Source organism: Natrix helvetica, assembly GCF_964273705.1.
Source record: "Natrix helvetica genome assembly, chromosome: 1".
NCBI classification, from domain to species: domain Eukaryota; kingdom Metazoa; phylum Chordata; class Lepidosauria; order Squamata; family Natricidae; genus Natrix; species Natrix helvetica.
The window spans coordinates 335,940,259-335,964,363 of record NC_138548.1 but is presented as its reverse complement, the minus strand read 5'-3'; the positions used below and the strand labels follow the sequence as shown (position 1 = coordinate 335,964,363).

Below are 24,105 nucleotides of genomic sequence, written 5' to 3'. Positions count from 1 at the left end.
CGACCTCCTTACTGATTTTAAATGTAATGGAACATTGCAACTCCAGATTAAAGAATAGACAGGTGAAACTCAAAAAATTAGAATATCGTGCAAAAGTTCATTTATTTCAGTAATGCAACTTAAAAGGTGAAATTAATATATATGAATTAGACTCATAACATGCAAAGCAAGATAGTTCAAGCCGTGATTTGTCATAATTGTGATGATTGTGGCTTACAGCTCATGAAAACCCCAAATCCACAATCTCAGAAAAGTAGAATATTACATGCAATCAATAAAACAAGGATTGTACATAGAACAATATCGGACCTCTGAAAAATATAAGCATGCACATGTACTCAGTACTTGGTTTGGGACCCTTTTGCAGCAATTACTGCCTCAGTGCGGCGTGGCATGGAAGCTATCTGCCTGTGGCACTGCTGAGGTGTTATGGAAGACCAGGATGCTTCAATCGCAGTCTTCAGCTCTTCTGTATTATTCGGTCTCATGTCTCTCATCTTTCTCTTGGCAATGCCCCATAGATTCTCTATGGGGTTCAGGTCAGGCGAGTTTGCTGGCCAATCAAGCACAGTAATTCCACGGTCATTGAACCAGGTTTTGGTGCTTTTGGCAGTGTGGGCAGGTGCCAAGTCCTGCTGGAAAATGAAGTCAGCATCCCCATAAAGTTCATCTGCAGAAGGAAGCATAAAGTGCTTCAAAATCTCCTGGTAGACAGCTGCGTTGACCCTGGACTTAATGAAGCACAGTGGACCAATACCAACAGATGACATGGCTCCCCAAATCAACACAGACTGTGGAAACTTCACACTGGACTTCAAGCATCTTGCAGTGTGTGCCTCTCCATTCTTACTCCATACTCTGGGTCCTTGGTTTCCAAATGAGATGCAAAAGTTGCTCTCATCAGAAAAGAGGACTTTGGACCACTGAGCAACAGACTAGGTCTGTTTTTCTTTAGCCCAGGTAAGACGCTTCTGACGTTTGTTGTTCAGAAGCGGCTTGACAAGAGGAATATGACATTTGAAGCCCATGTCCAGGATCTGTCTGTGTGTGGCGGCTCTTGATGCACTAACTCCAGCCTCAGTCCACTCCTTGTGAAGTCCCCAACACTTTTGAATGACAATCCTCTCCAGGCTGCGGTCATCCCTGCTGCTTGTGCACCTTTTTCTTCCACATTTTTCCCTTCCACATAACTTTCTATTAATGTGCTTTGATGCAGCACTTTGGGAACATCCAACTTCTTTTGCAATTACCTTTTGAGGCTTTCCCTCCTTATGGAGGGTGTCAATGATGGTTTTTTGCACAACTGTCAGGTCAGCAGTCTTTCCCACGATTGTAATTCCTACTGAACCAGACTGAGAGACCATTTAAAGGCTCAGGAACCCGTTGCAGGTGTTATGGCTTAATTAGCTGATTAGAGTGGGACACTTTGAGCCTAGAATATTGCACCTTTTCACAATATTCTATTTTTCTGAGATTGTGGATTTGGGGTTTCATGAGCTGTAAGCCATAATCATCACAATTATGACAAACCACAGCTTGAACTATCTTGCTTTGCATGTCTATCTCATATATTGGTTTCACCTTTTAAGTTGCATTACTGAAATAAATGAACTTTGGCACGTTATTCCAATTTTTCGAGTTTCACCTGTATGTATAGGAGACCATTTTGATTTCAGTAGATGTACTGGTAAGCCTTGTTTTATGTATTGTTTATAGTTATGGCCTCTCAACATATATTTTTAAAATGGAATGTGGACTTCATTTTTTTTTTGAAAATTTTTGGAGTTGTTTCACATGTTTCCAGAAGCTTACTTCTCTCCCCCAGCCCTTTTTGGCACATTTTAGAGTTAGATTTAATTAACTTGGCTTAGGTTTCTCTTTTGCTGTTAATTGGTTTGATCAATAAAAATAACCCGTAGGAGTGAATGTAGCTAAGAGAATAATGGGTGGGAAGTGGGTGGGGAATAGAATCAGAGACATAACATGGTATAATATCTTGTTTACTATCATTCTTATCATTAGGGAAAAACACAAGAAAACTTATTGAAGTAATGGGAATTTCAAGATTATAATGCTGCTACTGTAGCAGTGCTCAGGGTAATTTATGTCAAGGACATAATTTCAATCTTGAAATCAAGGATATGAATTAGGTCTTCCTGTTTCCAGTTACATGTATAGACATGGCCCACCAGAGCAGGAAAACTAGGTATGTTGCATGCCCCATATAATAAGGAAGTATACTTGATGGGACCTAGAAGAAGGAGCTTCTCTGTAGTAGCTCCCTCGTCTTGAAACATCATTCCCCCAGAAATAAGGTAGAAAAATAAAGTCCTCCTTAATACCCCCGCTTGATTCAGAGCCAGTCAAGTGGCTTTATACGGTTATGTTTGTCATTGCTATGGAGAGCATTTTCTGTTTATTCTGTTTATACTGTTGATTTTAAATACAGCACGCTGCCTGGTGTTACTGTGTGTGAGTTGGGCTATTGTATAAATCTATAATAAGCAAATAAAAAAAAATAGAGCCAAAAGGGGGAGGGGAATTCCTTGAGCTTTTTTTTTTTTTTAATGGCAATGTTCTTTCTAGTTTCTAATCCTTCTGACAAATATTGCCTCTATCAATGACAAGCTGCGTTTGGTTTCTGAGGTATGACTTAGGATAGTTTCTAACCTGATCCCCAACAACTTATTGCCTCTCATTGTGCTTTGTAGGATAAGGCTTCCTCAAGGGAACAAACTGGGTTTTTTTTTGGGGGGGGAGACTCTTGAAGATAGGTTGCTACTTAGCACTGACGTTGGCATTTTAGTGTCTTTTCATCACATCTCAGTCAGTAGACCTATTGGAAATATTGGCTGGAAAATTATTGAAATTGCAATCCAGTCAGTTTGAGGAAGACTAATGTAAATGTGTTCAAATCTCTTAAGTTAAAGTCCAACTTTATTGCTAACTATGTCTTTTGCCTCCCTCCTTTTTAAAACATTAGGTTAGTAAAACCACTCTTTGATCAAAGTCCAGTATGACTAATGCTACATAAACTGTCCAAGAATTACAGACGTTAAATTGTTATCTCTTTGGAAATTATTGTACAGTAAAAAGCTTTTGCTCTGTCTCTTGCAGGGCAGAAAGCATTCTTATATTGTGGAGCAAGTAAGCAATTTAAGCTCAAAATACGCAAATACAACTGACTTTCTTAGGTTTATCTTTAGAAAAATATACATCAAGGCAGTGGTGGGATTCAAATAATTTAACAACCGGTTCTCTGCCCTAATGACCGGCTGGTTGGACGTGGCCATGGAGGGCATGGCTTGGGATTGTGAAAGGCAGCACTCGGGCTCCTGCACCCTCTGGGAGCAAAAACAGGCTATGGGGGACACTGCACCCCCTGCACCCCATTTCGGACCTAGTAGCCCTCCCTGCAGCTTACTGGGAGCAAAATGGACCATGTGGGGGGCACCACCTCCCGTGCTCCGTTTTGGGCCTAGTAGGCCTCCCTGCAGCTTACTGGGAGGAAAACGGACCGTGCGGAGGGCACCACCTCCCGTGCCCCATTTGGGGCCTAGTAGCCCTCCCTGGAGCCTATTGGGAGCAAAACGGACCGTGTGGGGGGCACCACCTCCCGTGCTCCGTTTTGGGCCTAGTAGGCCTCCCTGCAGCCTACTGGGAGGAAAACGGGCTGTGCGGGGGGCACCACCCCCTGTGCCCTGGTTTGGGCGTAGTAGGCCTCTCTGCACTTATCTGGGAGCCAAAACGGGGTGCATGGGGACTCCTGGAAGGGGCAAGGCAGGAAGGGGCGATGCCGGTCAGCAATTTAACAACCGGTTTGCCCAAACTAACTGAATCCCACCACTGCATCAAGGTTCCAAGGATGCTTGGAAAAAAGGAAGACCATAAAGTTGAATAATAGCAACAAAAATAAAACAAAAACGTGCAAAGTGTGGCTGAAATAGAAGAAATTTCTATCAAAATATATTACTACACCTAAGTATGCTATTGTAAATATACTTGCAGAATTGAAAAATAATAATATGAACAATTAATAAAACAGTCCATTTCTAATTCTTTCTGTTTCGCTTTGCTCAGAATTAGACTATCTGTCTTTATAGGCCTTATTCCCAAATTAATGAGTGCTGGATTGTAACCACATATGTTGCCTTTAACAATATGTACAGTTCTGCTAGCATACAGGTAGGAACAATATTGGTTCTTAAAATATTTCTTTTCATTATGGTTTTGCAACACACACCTGTCATGTTTTTTTTTTAAATCATAGTGGTGCTATTAAATGTTAAGGATGTTGTGTTTTGTTTGTGCTAGGAGACATAATGTTTTCTATTTTTTGAAAAATAACATTGCATTCTTGCACCAGATGTAGGAAGGAAAATGAATATTTATGCAGCAAATTGGGAGAGAAATATGCCAAAAGTAGCAACTCTGGTATTGTGGTGGAATTTTGTCTGGATTCCCAGGAAGGAGGGGCTGCATTCCAGAAAAGACAGTGAAATTTAGATAGTTTGGTTGGGAGGAAGAGAGTGAAGAGGGCTCCTCTCTAGAAGTTCTCAGATTCTATCTTTGATAATGCAATTTGTTTGCTTTAGTTTGGCAAGTTTTCTGTTATATGTAAGGAACAATAAGTGGTGTAGGGTTTCCTGGCTAAGCAGGGGTTGGACTAGAAGACCTTCAAGTCCCTTCCAGTTCTGTTATTTCTATTCCATTCCATTCCACTCCACTCTATTCCATTCCATTCTAATAAAGGAAGTGTCTTTCTTTGTTTTTTGGAGCCTGACATATATCTATCGGAATAAAAAGAAGGAATTCAGAGTTTCCTAATCATTATCTTCTATTGAAATCTTAATAGCTTGGTACTTATTGTTTGTGTTACCGCAACCACTGTAAGTGCCTGAAGACAGACCAGAATCTGGAATTATTATAAGGTATTTGTCCAGGGTAACGTCCCACCAAGGCGCCACTGTTAAATTCCTTCCTGTTGCTGTTGCTTCTTCTTTTATGTTCTAAACTTAGTAGAAATGAGTAAAGGAAGGCGAAGAAATGGCCCCTGGATGGCAAGCAAAAGAGAAATAGCAGTAATTGGTAGCCAAAAGATATGTAAGAGGAGCTTGCTTATTTTGGTATGTTTTATTAGCTCAGCGTTGCCTGCCATTGGAACAAATTATGTAGTGGAAACTTTCCAACGGTAACAGAATTCATTTTTGGATGCTTTTCTCTTCCAGATAGGGGTGAGAGTGTTGTAATTTAAACTTCAACCTGGCTTCCTTTTCTAAAAGGAGAAACCCCTTCCCCTCCCCATTGTTGACAGATTTGCTTGGCTGTGTTCCTGGCTGAGGGGGGCTGTGGTTTGTGCAAAACCTAATCATGTGCAGTGATTGAAATTAACAGCAGCCCTTGTGTTGTCTAAAGCGTGAATGAAACCGAAGGGGAGCATCACTGCTTCTTTAAGACGGATGTGACTTGCACATCAAGCATTGTGGTTGCGGCGCAGTTGGTAGCAGTAGGGTGGGTCAAAAGCGGGAAGGGTGTGTGTGTAGGCATCCAGTTCATTAGCACTATTTTGCAAAGTGAATTAAATGTTTGTAATAACAACCAGATTAATAGCGCTGGGAATGGAAGTCCCTTCCATTCATTCCGGGTGACTAAAAGCTACAAAAGGCTGCAGAAATGCATAGCTCTTTGCCAACTACTCCAAGTTTTATGCCCTATGCTTTCTACCTCCACAGAAAAAGGCCTGAGAGTGTTAGGCATGTATGTGTCACTAGAATAAAGAGAAGAAGGAAATTAGGTCTGCCTACGGCTCCCCCAGACTGCTGGAACAAATGCATGAATGGGGCAACAGGCGAATTACTTGGCTGAGTAAGGAGCGAGTAGAGCCAGAGCCCTCCCAACTCTGGATCAAATGTGGGTGACTTTCCTGGAGTCAGTGGAAACAAAAGAGAAGATACTTAGCAACAATTCTTTGTGGGTGGGTGGGGGGAAATGGGTGTAAATGTCTGGAAGGAAATAAAGACATCAGCTTAAGATGAATGTTAGGTTAATGGGAATGCATTTGCTTGAGAAATGCCTCGTATTGCATTCAGTGAGGGGGAAATAAGAACAAGGCAGCATGGCAGTCTCTGCGATAGGGAAGATTTGTTGCTCCTAAGATCCCCGAGGAATCTTGAGTACTTCCCTTTCCCTATAAATAATATGTTCCATGATTTTAATATTCGGTATTATTCTTGGATTCTCTGTAAGACTTGGCGTGTGGATACAAACTCTCTAGCGTAGCCTGCTGGAAAAAATGCATTCAACCCAGGGGTGAAATCCACTTACCTTTGGTACCGGTTTGGTAGCAATGTGAGTACGCAGCACAGCTGATTGTCACACAGCTGATCATCGGAATTTAAAATAAAAACTTTTAAAAATATTTTTTTTACTACCAGTTCAGGCGAACCGGCTCAAAGCGGTAGCATTTCACCCCTGATTCAACCTATCAAGAAATTGTCCTGCTTCTCTTGCCTTCTTCCCAGTTGCACAAAGAAATTCAAAGCCTCTTCCTCTGACTTTAAAACTGTCACTCCATTCTGATTCTTTCTGCACTCCCAAGTCACATTGCCTGTAAGTTTGGGGGGGGGGGTGGCTTTAAAAAGTTCTCGGATAGTCATTTTCTGTTTTAGTTCTGTGCTGATTTTGTTTTACCTTACTTAACCCAATCTTGCCTTTCTTGTCCATATGCTACTTCACTCAAGTTTCTGATATGCTTCTCTTGAGCCCCATTCTCCCACCTGGTCATTGGCATCCTCTACCATTTTTTTTAAACAAAGATGCCAGCTTCTCTTCCATTGTTTGACTGTATAGATTAGAACGAAATGGTCCATATCTTCCAACAGATGGCAGCGAATATCTACTTAATGGCTGCCTTCCCTTCCAGAGATGCGGTGGCTGATAGTCACTCAGTGTATATCTTTAATGTCAAGGCAGCTCCTGTAACTAATATTGTCTTTGTTGAGTTTTACAGGCCTGTCTTTTAGACTTTAGATTAGTCCTTTAGACGAGTGCTGTTGGCAGCAACTTATTAGTTAGAATTAATTCCAAGCCAGCCTGTAAGGATAAAAACTGGCTTCGATCTACTTGGCAGAATATGGACACACTACATGTAGGTTCTTACTGGTGGAGTCTCCAGAATTATCTAGTTCGGTGAAAAAAGTCTTCTTACTTTTTAAAGTTTTCTGAAAGTCCCCGTGTCTTTTCCACTGAATGTTAGCCGAGTTTCCTGGGGATGATACTGATATATAAAGGGAGTCCGAGTGAGCAAATAGTACCAATGTTTTGTGCTCGTTTCATTTATTTCATGAGCAGAGACATCCAATCCATGTGATATGGCAGTGTTAAAAAAAAAAGTAATCAACCCCATAAAATTTAATTAAATACATTAGGGACAGTTGTGTGAGTGTTTTAGTAAATAATTTTAGCCCAGCCCTACCCTAATTATTTCACAAACTTTGGCTTCCTTCTTCATAGATCTTATTGTCTAAAGCAGGGGTATCAAACTCGATTTCATTGAGGGCTGCATCAGGGTTGTGTTTTACCTTAGGGGGATTAGGTGGGCGTGGCCAGCTCGACGTCACTTGTGTCGGGGGTGCCTGTGGCGGCCTGAACGCTCTGCCAGGGAAAACAGGCTCCTGAGGTCCGTTTTTGGTTGCGATGGCTTCCTGCAACCTTCTGCCAGCAAAACTGGAGCTGAGAAGGGATGCATGCAGCCCCCCTGAGCTCTGTTTTTGGTGGCAGAGGCACTGCAGGCCAGTCCTTTGCTGTTTCCAGGGTGGTCTCACGGGCCAGATCTAAGCAGCCCTTGGGCCGCATGCAGCCCCCAGGCCTTGAATTTGACACCCCTGTTCTAGACATATAGCTACAATCCAGTGAAAAGAAATTTCTGAGGACTTTTATTTAAAAAAATCACTGGGCGACAATGGATCTTCCTAAGTGGGGTCATCCTGATCCCACAACTCCCAAGAACCTAAACACAGAATTGTTTAAAAAATAAATCACAAAAGGTCCAGAACTACATCTGACTTATGGGAGGTTTCTCTAATCTCGATTGAACTCAGTGTTCATAATTCTACCATCAGAAAAGGACTGGGCAAAATTTGGAATTTGTGAGAAAGTAGCAAGATGGAATTTATCCATCACTAAGGAGAACATTGATGCTTGACCCCAAAAAAAAACCCCCACCTGGGTAATCTCAAGATTTACAATGGAATATTTTATTGACAGATGATCCGCAGTGGAAATTTATGGTCTACATGAGTATTTTTCCATCTAGTGAAAACCAGAGACTGCCTTATCTAATAAGAGCCTCCTGCCAAGTGTGGGGCTTATACAGTCATAGTTTGGATACCTGGACAACTTGCAATTTGACAACTGGCAACAATGGCAAGTTTTACACCATGAAGTTTTACAGGCGACTATGACACCATCTGTCCATCAACTGAAGTCAATATGGGAAGTTAGCAAGACTTTGATTCCATGAAAGTCTATAAAAGAATGCCTAGAGAGGAATAAATTCAGTGTTTTGGAATGGTCCCATTGAGGTTTAGTTTTGAGCTCGATATAATTACTGTGATGGGATATGAATTAATTAATTCACACTGGAAAAACTTCAAATATTATGACTTGGAAGTGCAGAATGGACCAAAACTCCTACAGAGCAATGTGAGAGGTTTGATCATCAGCTGCAGGGTACATTCGATTGCAATTATTGTGAATAAAAGTGGTACAGTGAAACTAATGGATGTTTCTTTTGTACTTGCACATCATATATGGATTATTTTTTATGGAATGAAAGAATCAAGCATCACAACTCGTTCCTTCAGACTTATTTTATTTATTGGTAGAACCAGATAAAGCTCCTAATAATTCATTTGTAAGGGAAAGAAAAATTAAGGAAAAAAATAAAAAAGAATGAATGCTAGGGAGTTTGGTCAATTGATTTCCTACCCAAAGTTAAAAGGATTGCTGGGTAATGATCCAGATGCAGTTTGTGGCTTTATAACCAACTCTTTCTGAAAGCATTAGTGAATGGAGTGTGTGTTCTACCTCTGTATAAAGCACAAACTCATTGTCATTCTATTCTTTTTATTAGAGTCATGTGCAAACTGTTGTACTGTAGACATTGCAACTACCTAGCCCAACCCAATATCATGGCTGCTTACAGAGGGTTGTAAAGTATTGTAAAGCAGTATATAATTAAGTGCTTTTGCTATGACAATGACTCCAAAGATTATGATTCTTTCCCCTGTACAGTACAATCTGCAATAACACAATTATTTATTTTTCCTCCAGAGAAGGAGTAGCAGTTCAGAACAATGCCTCAGTGATACAAAATGTCTATCAATCGGTCTCTACTGATTATCCTTGGTACAATTACAATTGGTAATTACTGATTATTAGAAAAATAAAATGGCCTCTATATATATTTTATGCCAGACCAGTATGTTGTCGCACAACTCTATCCTTGCTTTTCTTTTCAATCTGAAGAAACAATTCCGAGTTCACAGCCTCCATTTATATTGGACTGGGCAAGAGCCGCCAAATGGAAACTCAATCTGAGCAAGAAAGAGAGAGAGAGAGAGAGAGAGAGAGAGAGAGAGAGAGAGAGAGAGAGAGAGAGAGAGACCCTTAGTTACTGGGAAGGCAGATCAGAGAATTCAAGAGGTTTTTTAGGAATTGGGCTGCCATCTCTTTTCTCCTTCAGTTTCAGCTATAAGGGAAGTGATCTATCCATTATTGTTGTGCATGAGGCTAAGAGGAAAGAGGAAAGTCCTACTAATTTGTTGTCTGACACCAGCTGATGCCAAGGCAGGTGACATATTCTAAATGCTAATTAGCAAGGAGTAAATTTGACAACCGCACACCTTCATTGCCAAGAATGCAAAAAGCAACAGACATTAAATATTTTGTAAATTTCCAAATGGTAAAAGAACGTTCGAGTCTCAAGCCTGTAGTATTTATCACTTCGTTTCTGTCACTGGAATTGTTCCCAGTTTCAGTCTGAACTTCTAGGGCTGCAAAATATTTAAGTTCTCTTTTGCTTGCCTTGTTCATACATTTCACTCCAGTTTGATTAAGATATCTCTCCCTCCCTCTCTCTCTGTCTCTCTCTCTCTCTCCCTCCCCCTCTTCCCCTCTCCATTTCACAGTGGCTCATGTCATTTTTATTAGAACTACTAATATCAATGTTAATTCTGCCTTAACTTTTTCATCAGTAAGAAAACTAACAATATTAATATAATTTTTAATAGAACAAAGTTTTATTGGTATAAATATGGCTTGCTTGATTTGGCTTAAAGATATTATAAAACTCGGCCATTGTAGTTTCATGATCTATGACAGCAATCTTGAGAACACATTATGGCTTCTCTAAACTAAACTGCTTTGGGGAGTATGTCCAGGCTCAAAACAAATCATCAGAATGCAGCCTCTTATAATCATTTTTAAGGCTCCATCTGGGATGAATTCAAGATCTGGACACATTCTTAAGATGACTGGTTGCAGCATTCTGTGGTCTTGTGATTGTGGTTTGTTAAGTGTTTTGTCATTTTTAGGCAAAAAAACCCCACCCCGAAGACACTGAATAAACTGGATTTGGATTTTTTGTCCATGTGATATGCTTTCGCGAGTGCAATGACACAACAATCAGCTTCAAAACAGTCATAAAGTTGAATCTAGTCAAATGTTGACTCAGCTTAATGGCTGCAGTGACTTACAACCAAATTTCTGGACTCAATTGCAGTTGTAAATCAAGGACCGCCTGTATATGCCTCTCCATTCTGTTTCCTGTCTTTCTTTGCTACCATCTACCATCACATTTTTTTGCCTTACATACTGCCTTCTAGCATCAAAAGTAAGCAATCACTGGAACCTCCCCTTTTAAAAAAAAATGTTATTTAGCTGTGTAGTTTAGTTGCTTGCTGAGTGTATTGTGCTTGCTGAAGCCTTTGAGATTATTTTGTACCTTTAGAGATTGCAGGAATTATTATTTTTTTAAAATAAATCTCCATTTCTCTCTTCTGTTCATTAAGTATTTTTCAGTATGTATGAACAAAGGTTAACAGAAGGTTTCTTGTGTTAAGGAGTTTGCCTCTGCCTGCGTGCATTATTAGCTTTGTAGATTAAGTGAAGTGAAGCACAATTTTGCAATGCAGAGAAAGTTAAAAGTGAAGCCACAGAAAATCCCATTAAGGTCACATTATTTTCTTTCCAGAAGCTGACAAGCAGCACTGTGTGCCACAGTGCTTAATTACAGCAGGTTGAACTCAGGGCAAAGGGCATGCTACCAATAGGAATTAAGAACATCTTTGCCTGGGTACAATGTTTATTACATTTTAAGATTGCATGTATGGGAAGGTGGAGGGTATGGAACCTGATCCTTTTGATAACATCCCTAGTTTATTTTGCTTGTACTTTGTACTTTGCTATCCTGGGCATTAGATCTTCACATTTAGTACTGTGGGAAACTGGGAGGATATATAGTCATGGAGCTGGGGTGATATATAGTCATAACAACATTCCTTTCTCTGGGAGTCAAGGACATTCTGCCCTGCACCTGGAGGGGTGTGACTGGGAGGCATCTCCAATTGGGACGGTGCTTTGATTGGACCAAGTGATGGACATGTGGGTGCTGGGTAGGGACTTGGACTTTCTTTGGGGTGGGTAAAATCTGGAAGCTTTCGGATTCAGGTTTTCCCAGATGTGACAATATGAGATCTCTAATAAAATGGAACTTTGAGGAACTTCAAGCCTTGGAGTCTTCTTTCGTTGGGGGTGTTGCTTGGAGCCCTGACATACAGCTCCTGTGGATGAAAACATGAAAGGTCAGGTAGCTTAACCTGTACTTCTAAAGTCCCTAAGCAAATGGTTGTAAGTCAACTACTTCCTATATTGTTTAATAGGCAAGTGGAATCTATGATTGAGGGTCTTTACTCAGCTTCATTGCATGTTCCGGTTGTCTGCCTGGGAACAGAAGGCCCTAGCCATGGTGACTCATGACCATATGATCTCCTGATTGGGTTACTAGGATCTATTCTTCATGAAATTGCTTTTGAAGTCTACCTGAAGATGGCAATTGATCTCCAAAGTAGAGTACACAGCCTACCATATTTTTCAGAGTATAAGACGCACCCTTTTCCCTCAAAAAGGAGGGTGAAAATCTAGGTGCATCTTATACACCGAATACAGCATTTTCAGCCTCCCGAAACCCTGCCCCCTTTGTAAAAATGGCCATGCATAGCCTTTAGGAGGCTTCCAGAGTGCTCCTGGGGGCTGAAGAGGGCAAAAAGGAGCAAAAAACGTGCAGTTTTTTTGCTTGTTTTTGCTGCCCCAGAATATTGCCGAATATTCTCTGATGATCCCTGCATCCATAAAATAAAGGGGGGAGCTCCATAATTTTCACTCTCTTCTGTGGAGTGACCTCCCTCTTCATGAATTGGAATGTGCAGAAATTCTCAGTGTGGTGTTCTTATTTTTCAAGTCCACGGTATGCTTTACTGATCTTCCACAATGGATGCTTTCAATTCAATAATGAATATGGATAGAATAAGAAAGGCGCTTTTATTGCTGGAGAACTGATTCTAACATCTTTTTTTAACCTAGTGATGCTTTACTTTTCTAGGCTTTTTAGTGTTTATTTTCAGGCTTTCAGTCTGTCATTTTATAAAACATGCCTTGGAATTTGCTTGATTGCATTTAATGAAGCTTGCTACAGGGTAGGCACACACAACTGCATTTTAAAATATTGCTCACTTTTTAAAGAATTAGCTTTTTTTGGTTGCTGACTTGCTCTGCTGCTTATTAGAATAGAACAGAACAGAACAGAACAGAATAGAATAGAATAGAATAGAATAGAATAGAATAGAATAGAATAGAATTCTTTATTGACCAAGTGTGATTGGACACACAAGGAATTTGTCTTTGGTGCATATACTCTCAGTGTACATAGAGAAAAATTTAATAGAATACATTCATGAAGAATCACAAGATGCAACACTTAGTGGTAGTCATAGGTTCTAATAAGCAATCAAATTATACTGGGAAACAAATAAAATTATATACATTTTAAAGATACAAGCAACATGGTTATAGTCATAAGTGGGAAGAGATAGGTACTAGGAAAGAGATAGGTACTAGGAAGGTTAGAGAAGAATAATAGTAATACAGTCTTAGTAGATAATTTGACAGTGTTGTGTGGATTAGTTGTTTAGCAGAGTGATATATTAGTATTATTAATATTAGTAGTATTTTTTTTAAAAAAACAAATGAGTTAAGATTATGTGTTGTGGTTAAGGTTCTATTTCCTTACTGGTTCTTCCAAAACTGAACAAAAGGAGATTGTTTTAAAATAGACATAAAATATATTCAGCCAAAACTTCATACTGATTTTATTGTACTACATGGTATTCTATGCCTTTCCTCTGTTCACTAACACTTTGAAGAAGGAATCACATCAGAAAACAAATTGCAAGAAGAAACCATTAGCTGAAATGATGCCATCATTTCCTTTGTCCTCCACTCTTTAACTGATTCCCTGATGAATAACAATAGCATTATCCTGAATTTCTGTCTACATGCATAGTGTCAGTACAATACCACAAGCAGTTCACCAGCCCTGATGATACAGTCTTTTCCCAATCATATCTACCCAATCCAGGAGAGTGGGGAAGCAGGAAATACTACAGGTCCCCTCTTCTAAGGAGGTTCATCTAGCAAGACCAAGAAAAAGGAACCCCCCCCCCCCAAGACATAGTGATATGGAAGTGATCTTATTGTTGTCACCAGGGGAATGGGGCAGAGGTGGCATTCAGCAGGTTCTGACCAGAACGGGTAGCGGACATTTTGAGTAGTTCAGGGAACTGGTAAATGCCACCTCTGACTGACTCCGACCCCATCTATTCTCTGCCTCCCAAGTCCAACTGATCAGGAGCAAATGGGGATTTTGCAGTAACCTTCCCCTGGAGTGGGGTGGGAATGGAGATTTTACAATATCCTTCCCCTGCCACAGCCACTAAGCCATGTCACGCCCACCAAACCATGCCGACAGAACTGATAGTAAACATTTTTGAATCCCACCACTGGAATGGGGTTTATTGATTTATTACTTGGGTTTTTATCCTTGTAAGCCAGCTGGAATCACTGAGAGTCACCCACCTGGAGTTGGGCAGCCTTATAAAAATTCAGAAAGCAAGCAAGCAAGAGAAAGAAAGAAAGCGGTAAGTAGGTAGGTGGCCTAGAGGTGGAGCTCTTGCCTCACAATCAGGAGGTTGTGAGTTTGATCCTAGGTAGATATTTCTCCCTCTGGGCACACTGAGGGTATATCTGCTGAACAAAACTCTGCATTGGCAACAGGAAGGGCATCCGGTCAGTAAACACTCAGCTCCATTCAGTTGCCCAGACTCCAAACCCTGCAAGAGATTATGGGATCGTTAAAAGAGGAGGTAGATATATGGGTGGATGGATGAATGGATAGATGATAATACAAATAATACAATAGTAGAGTTGGAAGGGACCTTGGAGGTCTTCTAGTCCAACCCCCTGCCTAGGCAGGAAACCCTATACCGTTTCAGACAAATGACTGTCCAGTCTCTTCTTAAAGACTTCCAGTGTTGGGGCATTCACAACTTCTGGAGGCAAGCTGTTCCACTGATTAATTGTTCTAACTGTCAGGAAGTTTCTCCTCAGTTCTAAGTTGATAGATAGATGATAGATAGATAGATAGATAGATAGATAGATAGATAGATAGATAGATAGATAGATAGATAGATGATAGATAGATAGATAGATAGATAGATAGATAGATAGATAGATAGATGATAGATAGATAGATAGATAGATAGATAGATAGATAGATGATAGATAGATAGATAGATAGATAGATGATAATATATAGAGAGAATCTATAACTTCCCTATCTGGAGAGCCCACTACATGTTTCAAAACGTTAGTTTCCTAAATTTTTAACTAATAGCACATCTGCTGATCAACATATTGGAAAAAGGCTGTATACAGAGTGGAAACTGTCCTTCCTGAATCCACTCATTAATAAATAGCCCTTGGAATCCAATCTGTACATTAAGGCACCTTTGGTTAGCACAAACACATTGTATTCTGTGGATTGAATGGCAAGAATGAAATGTCTGTCTGGCATGACTTGCTGTCTGGGCTACTTTATCTAGCTTTGGTGCCAATTCCTCTGGCGATGCCAGGTCCCAAATCCTCACAGGTCCCAAATATCATTAGCCATGCAGTATCGCGTGAACTAGGTATGGTAATTGCCTAGAGGCATCTCCAAGTGAACCTGGCAGTCTCTCCCATTCATGTCTTCCAAACTTTCTTTTTAATAAGCTGTTTTAAAAAACGGGCTCATTGCAATAACTGTAGTAGGTCTGAATGGTACATTAATAAGTCCCTTGTGCCTTGTTTCAAATCTAGAGTTTGTTCCCTCTCTGGTCTTAAACTGATTTGGATTAGACTTTCTGATTTGGCTTGAAGTATCAAGTGTTGCCTTCCCAGCACAATTTCAGACATGATGGGCAAGTAATTCTCGTATCTACAGAGGGATACGTTTTTATTTTTATTTTTTGGCATATCATAACTCAGTCAGATTGGGCAGCTTTGAGAATGCACTGGGGATTGTACTGAATTTGAATTGGTTTAATTTTTCAGGTTCACATTTAAGCTTCCTTGTAGAAATTCATTTATGCATTGGGTGAACTTTAAATGTGTACTTAGAAAATAAGTATTACATCCGTAAAGCAGATATTATATGGGGAATACTTTGTTCGTAGGAGCACAGCTGTGTTATTATTACGGTGCTTGGGGTGAGAATCCATTCCCAGCCTAATAGAAAACGCTGAATGTTCTTTTATTAAAGGCAGTGAGACTGCAGTGTGAAACTGAAGATACAGGAGACTGTATCTTACTTAATGGCTGGCTTAATAAATCTAGGTATAAAATATCTTAAGGGAAGCCCTCACACACTCTAAACTGACTGAAAAAACTTATGCTATCTGTCTAAAAATAAGAATACTACGGGTAGTCCTCGACTTATAACAGTTCATTTCGTGACCGTTCAAAGTTACAGCCACACTGAAAAAAGTGACTTATGGCCATTTGCATTGCGGCATTCCCATGGTCAAAATTCAGAGGCGACTGACTGGTTACAGTATCCCGAGGTCATGTGATCATCTTTTGTGACCCTTTGACAGGCACTTAACAACTCTGTTGCTAAATTAACAACTGAAGTGATTCACTTAACAAATGTGGCAAGAAATGTCATATAATGGGACAAAATTCACTTAACCACTGTCTCAATTAACAATAATAAATTTTGGGCTCAGTCATACATCGAGGACTACCTATACAGTCTTGGACTTACATTTAGTGACTATTCAAAGTTACAACGGCACTGGAAAAAGTGACTTATGACCATTTTTCACACTTAGCGACCATTGCCGCATCCCCATGGTCCCACAATTGACATTTGATTTACATTGACAACTGACTCACATTTATGACAGTTGCAGTGTCCCAGAGCCGTGTCATCCCCTTTTACGACCTTCTGACAAGCAAAGTCAATGGGGAAACCAGATTCATTTAACAACCATGTAACTAATGTGAGAAATGAAGTGATTCACTTAACAAACGTGGCAAGAAAAGTCATAAAAATGGGGCAAAACTCACTTAGCAAATTTCTCACTTAACAATGGAAATTTTGGGCTCAAGGACTACCTGTATTAGGTAAGAAGATTACGTAACTCACCTTTTGTAAACCAGCACTGATAATAATGTGATTAGTGTAGCAGAACATTCTCTTGTCCCCACAGATCTCAAAATAGGTTTTCTGTGTTTGCTAGAATAGGTGGATTGTTGTGTTTGAAAAACGCAGCCCTCTTTTGTTTTGCAACGTTCTGACATGTTATTAGATTTGTGGATAAGAGCTTACACTCCAGTATCTGGGTATCTGCAGGACCATCAATCAAACTTGAAATAGTCTGGCCTACTGAATCATCTATAGTCGAACTCCTCAGAGTGCAACTCTTCCAGCAGGTGAGGGGGGGGGGGCAACGCTGGATGGCATGTGCGTTTGTATGTGTGTTCATATTGTATTCTGTGGAATAGCCTCCCAACTGAAATCAAAGAATCTCCGCTCCAACGGTGTTTGGGATGTTAAAGTGCTATTTTGGAGAGCCTTCTATTAAGCTTATATGCCTCATTGTTGCAAAATAATAATAAAAAAAATGGATTGCAAACATAATAAACTACCAGAAAAAGGACAATAGATAATCGGTAACCCTAGTACATATGTGAATTCTTTCTCTGTAATAAAATTAGGGTATTGTTTATTTATTTTTTATCAAAAGTGGCTTGGTTTGCATAATTTTGACCTTGATCATTTATATGGATGTGTGCCTCACAACCTTTTTAATTTTTCTGCTGTCAGAAAGTCTGCCAGAGGCAGTCTTTTCCTCATATTACTGTAAAAGGCATTGGCAAAAGGTCTATTTTTAGGAAGGGCTAGAATGTAATTTGCTAAATACTTTTTCATTTTTTGCTTTGTTTGTTCTGCTTCTTATTAGTTTTATAGTACCATTTTGGGTGAATGGATAGTGGCTTCAACATATGCTTATTAGAGGCAAAACGGGGATATCACATTCTGGGATATATAGAGAAGGTAAAATAAGGGAATGTCAGAGTTTGTTGCAGAAAAATCAAATCCAGAAAGCACACATAGATAACTCATTCAGCTGGATTCATTAACTTCTTTATATGCACAATAACAGATGAATAAATGTACAATATCAATAGTAGATTCAACGTGGTAGAAGTTACAAGCAGAACACAAGCAGGAGAAAACAGTTTCATTTCAGAGTTAAGAGCAGAGAGAGATCAGTCTTGTTTCAGTTTCAATTCTCAGCACAGATTCAGATCTGATTAAGCTCCCATTGGCTGACTTAATTGCTATGCCTATTCATTGGCTGACCTTGTTACCATGTCTCTCCCAGTCATGAATATTCTAACAGAATCTTTACCTCAAGAGGAAAAGAAGCACCTGTTTTGCTGCATTGAATGATTGTGCCAGGTGGGCCTTGATTTACAAACATTTCTTTAGTGACTATTCAAAGCAACAATAGCACTGAAAAAAGTGATTTATGACTGGTACTTACGCTTACCATGCTGCTGGTCACATGATTAAAATCCAGTGCAGTCATAAGACCCTGGGACATCATAACTGTTATAAATATGAGTCAGTTGCCAAGTGTTTGAATTTTGGTCTATGGGTGCAATGGTTGTAAGTGTGAAAAATGATCCCAAGTCACTTTTTTCAGTGCCTTTGTAACTTCACTAAATGAATTGTTGTTTACGTCATGGACTACTACCAATGTAGCACAGAAATCTTGGAGAATCCTTAGACTGATCAAATTTAAACCAGCCATTTCATAAAACTTTTTTTAAGGTTATTTTGATTACAAATTTTAACATTTTTTAAACAAAGTGTTGTCCTGGTCTTTTTTTTACATCCTCTCATATATATAATCCATTTTACATCATAGTTTTGTTTCCAATTTCAGCCATATTATTCTCTTTCCATATTTTTCATCTTATACCTATTTTCTTCTTAATACATAAATTAATTTCCCCTTCAAAGTTAAACCAAATTATCATTTCATATTTCATCTGTTGGTCTATTTTACTATAAGCAATATATATCTTCAAATTAAGTTTTAACATAGAGAGCATTTAATTTAATTATCCACAATAAAAATGTTACTTTAATTTCCTTATATTTTATTTTATTTCTCTTCTTCCTCCACTAACCATTTTCTCTTGGGCTCTCAAAGATTCCACTTCTTAATTCCCCCCCCCCATCTTCTTCTTCTTTTTCTTTTTATGATTATTGTATCTTTTCTTCAAAATCCTTTTTCTCATTTTTAATTTTATTATTCTAGTAGCTTTCCCCAGGGTTTTTCCTAGTCTCTTCCCCTCCTTGCTGTTTGGTTGTTTCTTTTTGGCGGGACATTCCCCCTTGTCTACTTTTTTTGGTCACTTTAAATCTGTAAACACAGTTCTGGTCCGAAGAACTCCCAACAGCAGTTTGTCCGGGTGGATTTTCTTGGTGCTCATTGGAGCCTGCTATTTTCCCAACTTTATAATTTCTCTTGTTTACATCACTTTTGCTTTTCTTCTTTGCCTTGAACGCTGGGCCATTACATCAGTAGATTGCATGGATCTGAGAGATGCTGAATGAATTTGCTCTTCTTTTTGATACATCTCCTAAATCATCTGATATGTTTAGAGAATGCATCTTTTATGTATTGCCCTATAGATGGAGAGAATGAACTAATTCCACCCCAGTCTTGCTGATTAGGTCCTCTTCCAAGCTTCTTAGCTTCTTGCAAAGGTTATATTTCCTGAAAATGCTGGTATTTTTGCTGATTGATTGCAGCATCAGTGTCACTGAACTACGTAGTGGAATAAACCTTTCCTTGATGCTCTGTAAATTGAGTCTAGATAGATACGCTTATTTTCACCAGTATTAAGGTCTCGTTTATCAGCTAGAACATTTTCTTGCCTGCTCCTTCCCTTATTTGAAAGTGGCACGAAAGCAGACAAAATGCAAAGAAAAGGAGTCATAATCTTGTTCGCTCTGATTTGTTACAGCTCCATTAGGTGGTTAAAAAGAATGACATACAGGAACCAAACTTTACTGGTAGTATTTCTCTGTCATTAACAGAATTTTGACCATTACAGTCCCAGTCGACGACTTGCTTAACAATCCTCCTATCCCTGTCTCCTGATGTGGTCGTTAAGCAGAGTGCAGGGTATCTTCTTGCCCTCGATCTCCCAAGGCCTCCCTGTTCTGACCCAGCTCTCCAAACACAATAAACCCTCTGAAATTAACTCAAAGATTCCTTGGAGCACCAGCAGACCTGGAAAAAAGTTTCTCTCTCAACTCAGGCTAACAAGTCCATCCAGTTGGAAGATGGATAAGTTGTCTGCCACATCTATTCATCTCTGCCTCCTGCCTTTTATCCCCAGAGCTAGGGTGGAGCTTTGCTAGCAGCAGTGGCTCTTCCTTCCCAAGGATCAGCCCATGGATTTCCACTGCTCTCCTCTCCTCTGCCTTCTGTGCATCTATGTATCAGGCACTGGACCCAGTTGTTCCTCCTCTTCCTCATCAGCCACCTCCAGACCTGGGGGCTGTTGACTCTCCATCTGAGGGCTGATGGATGATCCGGGGTCTGTCTGTCTCTCCCTCCCTCCGTCCCCCCTCTCACTTCCCCTCTCTCTCTCTCTCTGCCAGCTCCATTCCCTCTTTCCCCTCTGAGGTCTCAGGTTGCCTTGATGCTGACACTGACACCCACACCTCCTCCTCCTCATCTGATTTGGCTGCTGGAGGGGCCAGTGGCCGACAGGCAACAACACTCCTAGATCCCCTGAGACATCCCAATGTTCTGCTTCCTGCCCCTTGCTCGGGTCCCCATAGTTCTTGGGCCTGTTTTTCCCGTCCCACTGGATTCCCATAGGTTTTTCCTGTCACGCAAACCAACATGTGGCTTATTGCTGGGATTGTGCTGCAATCCCACACGTAGCTATCATTTTCTGAGCAGCTACTTCTGGGATCGCACAGCGGGAAGCCACTTAGTTGCTGGGATATACAGCTCGAGCCCAAAAGCGGCCACTCAAAAAATGAGCAGCAGCATTAGTGAAGGTAAGTAGGATATCCATTGTTGGGCCACATTGAGCACCCCAAGAAGCAGCTAGGTAGGCCACATGGTATCCCATGATAGCAGCTGCCATTTTCCAAGTGGGTTGTAATTAGCTTTGGAGAAGTCTGCCATAACCTCCAATGGTCATTAAATGGTCATTAAGCAAGAACTATCTTTAGTTTCACACTTAATGCAGATGTTATTCTAACAGCAATAACACTTAGATTTATATACCACTTCATAGTGTTTTACAACCCCCTCTAAGGGGTTTACACAGTCAGCATATTCCCCCAATAATCTGTGTCCCCATTTTACAGACCTTGAAAGGATGGAAGGCTGAGTCAACCTTGAGCCTGGTGAGATTTGAACTCCTGGAATGAACAGTGAATTAGCCCCGCAGTACTGCATTCTAACCACTGTGCCACCATGGCTCATATCTAATATCTTTGTTTTAAGTAGAAGTTAAAACAAGATCTACTTCCCATCCATCATTCCAAATCAAATTATTCACCAAGTTTGATCTTTTGCTGTTGTTCATTCATAGCAATGTCCATGAAACATTTCAGCACATTATGGAATAGACCAGATAAACACAGGTGTGTGTGTGTGTGTGTGTGTGTGTGTGTGAGGAAAAGTTGATCATTTTTACATTAGGATATTTTTAATGGTTCACTTGTAATAACTTTATTTCAAAAGTAATTTGGTTCAAAGGGAAAAGTTTATTAGTTTATTTGAAACATGTTAAATTATTTCACCTATTAAATTGAAATCTTGATCCTAACAAATTGCCTTTTAGATTGTTTTCTTTTAAAAGAATAGTTCTGTATCTCAACAGGACTGTTTACTGAACCATTGTTATTTATGTATGGAAAGAAAAATAACAAATAGGCAATGATTGAAAAAAATGAATGTCAAATTAGGCTTGCAATGAATGGCATCATATTTTAATTGCTTGCAATTTACTGCATTTTTATTTATTTCACCAAAATTAATACAGGAGTTGCTCATAATCTGATCAAAAAGAAATTTACTTGGATGTATTTGATTTATTTATTATCAGCATTTATTTAAATATTAATTGATGATTTATATATTAAATTGATTGCCATCAACTATAGATCTGGTGGTGGTTGTTTTTTTAAATGACTTGTTCAGTTTAGTTTTTATGCACTTTGGCCAACCTTATATGGCAGAACTACCTTAAATGCATTAATAATAATACTTTTCAGGAACTATATGCTAAATTATATTTCATACAAGTTTGCTGGGTGGGTTGCTTGTTATTAGATTTGGGAGGATGAATATAATATAATAGAATTCTTTTTTGGCCAAGTGTGGTTGAACACACAAGGAATTTGTCTTTGGTGCATATGCTCTCAGTGTACATAAGGAAAATAAAAATGCATTCATCAAGAATAAAAAGATACAACATTTAGTGATAGTCAAGGTTACTAATAAGCTATCAAATCGTACTAGAAAACAATAAAAACAATATATATTGAAAGACAAGCAACATGATTATAGTCATAAGTGGGGAGAGATAGATACTAGGAAGGAAGAGAAGAATAATAGTAATACATTATTAGTAGATAATTGGACAGTGTTGTGGGAATTAATTGTTAAGCAGAGTGATGGCATTTGGGAACAAACTTTCCTTGTGTCTAGTTGTTCTGGTGTGCAGTGCCCTAAGACTTCGTTTTGAGGGTAGAAGTTGAAACAATTTATGTCCAGGATGCGAGGGGTCTGTAGATATTTTCACAACCCTCTTTTTGACTTGTACGGTATTCAGGCCCTCCATGGAAGGCAGATTGGTAGCAATTTTTTTTTCTGCAGTTCTAATTATCCGCTGAAGTCTATGTTTGTCTTGTTTGATTGCAGAGCCAAACCAGACAGTTATGAGCTGTTATCATGTTTGTTTGTTTTTTTAAAAAAGGAACAACGGGAGGAAGAGCCAACATCGTGACGATACGGACTTGCGGTCTCGATGCTCCGAGACCGCAGCCAATACTTTTGCCTCTGGGTGACCTAAACCGTCCCACAGAGACGGTGAACAGGAAGAATATGTCTTGCTGATCTCAGGGACATCGCAAAATCCCTGATCGATCCAAGAGAAATTCTTCAAGCCAGCGACAAATAATCCAGCCATTAGGCTGATGAAGTCGGGGTGGCTCCAAAACGGAAGGATATGGAAAGAGAAAGTGTTTCCAGCTGGTGAGGAATTTTTACTGTTTTAAAAGAGACTGCCTATAAAAAAAACTTAAAATTAATTTACATTGGAGAACAGAAGAAATAAGCAGCGGAATTAAGTTTGGAATGGTTTTGGACAGTGGGTTATCTTACTTTTTAAATGCTATCTTCAAGGATGGAATTTATGCAAGCCTTTTAAAACGAATGTATTAAGTTTTCTTCTTCTATTTTTTTCCTTTTATTATTCTTTGTAACTTATGGACTTCTTTCATTACTGTGGGTGTTCTTCTAACTGATTCAAGAATCGGACTTTTTTAAAACCTGAAATACCAAAAAGAAACAAAAAGAAACAAAGAAATTTTCAACAATAACACTGCTACTCAGAGGCTGGAGGTTTGTTTATTGGAAACGAAATACTCTTACTTTTCTCACTGATTCTCCTGGCTTGTCACTCCAAGGTCTCACTGCTTGTTTATAGAGAGTGATAAGAAGAAAAGCATACAGATGTCCCTTTGAAGTATATCTTTAACCAGAGAAAAGTGAAAATAAAACTTTATTGTGAATCTATGCTTAATCTTGTTAAAACCTTCCAAGCTAGAGCAGCAGTGTTTGTTAGCTGGAGATAATGGCACAATTTCAACAGCAGAAAGAAACTTTAAGTCTGCAAAAGGTATTCTTAGAAATACAGACATTATCAAACACATTTGAGAGTATAGAGAAGTAGTTGGAAGACTTAGAGCATCTAACAGTAAAATATGATGAAGAAGCTGGATTAGTAAACTGTTGTTTCCTGCAAAATTCCCCTCCCGTCGCCCCACCTATAAGCTCTCCGGGAGGGGCCAATTAGTAGACACCTGTTCCTATTTCCTTCTGTGAGCCTTTTTCCAAAGCTGCTCCCTTCTCCTCTCAGCCCTACGCATACGTATGTTAGGGACAGCCTCCCTCTGTTCTTCCTCACTGCTCCCTGACTCAGACGCCATCTGGTGGCCAACAGGCCTCTCTAGTCCCTGCTCTGACTCTGAACATCCCGCAGAGTCTTCCTCAGCCTCCAGGGCAGTCCTCTAGTGTTCATCGCTGTCAGATTCCACCAACAGCTCAGCCGGCCACTTTTGGGCCACAGCACCCATCTCACCCCACCTGCCATCTGTGAGTAGCGAGATGCTTG

General features: G+C 39.7%; 1 protein-coding gene across 5 annotated transcripts in view; it reads left to right on the top strand.

Moving 5' to 3' along the window:
• Positions 1 to 24,105, top strand: part of PTPRG (protein tyrosine phosphatase receptor type G) — a 772,027-nt gene that overhangs the window by 144,934 nt on the left and 602,988 nt on the right. The window lies entirely within an intron of this gene.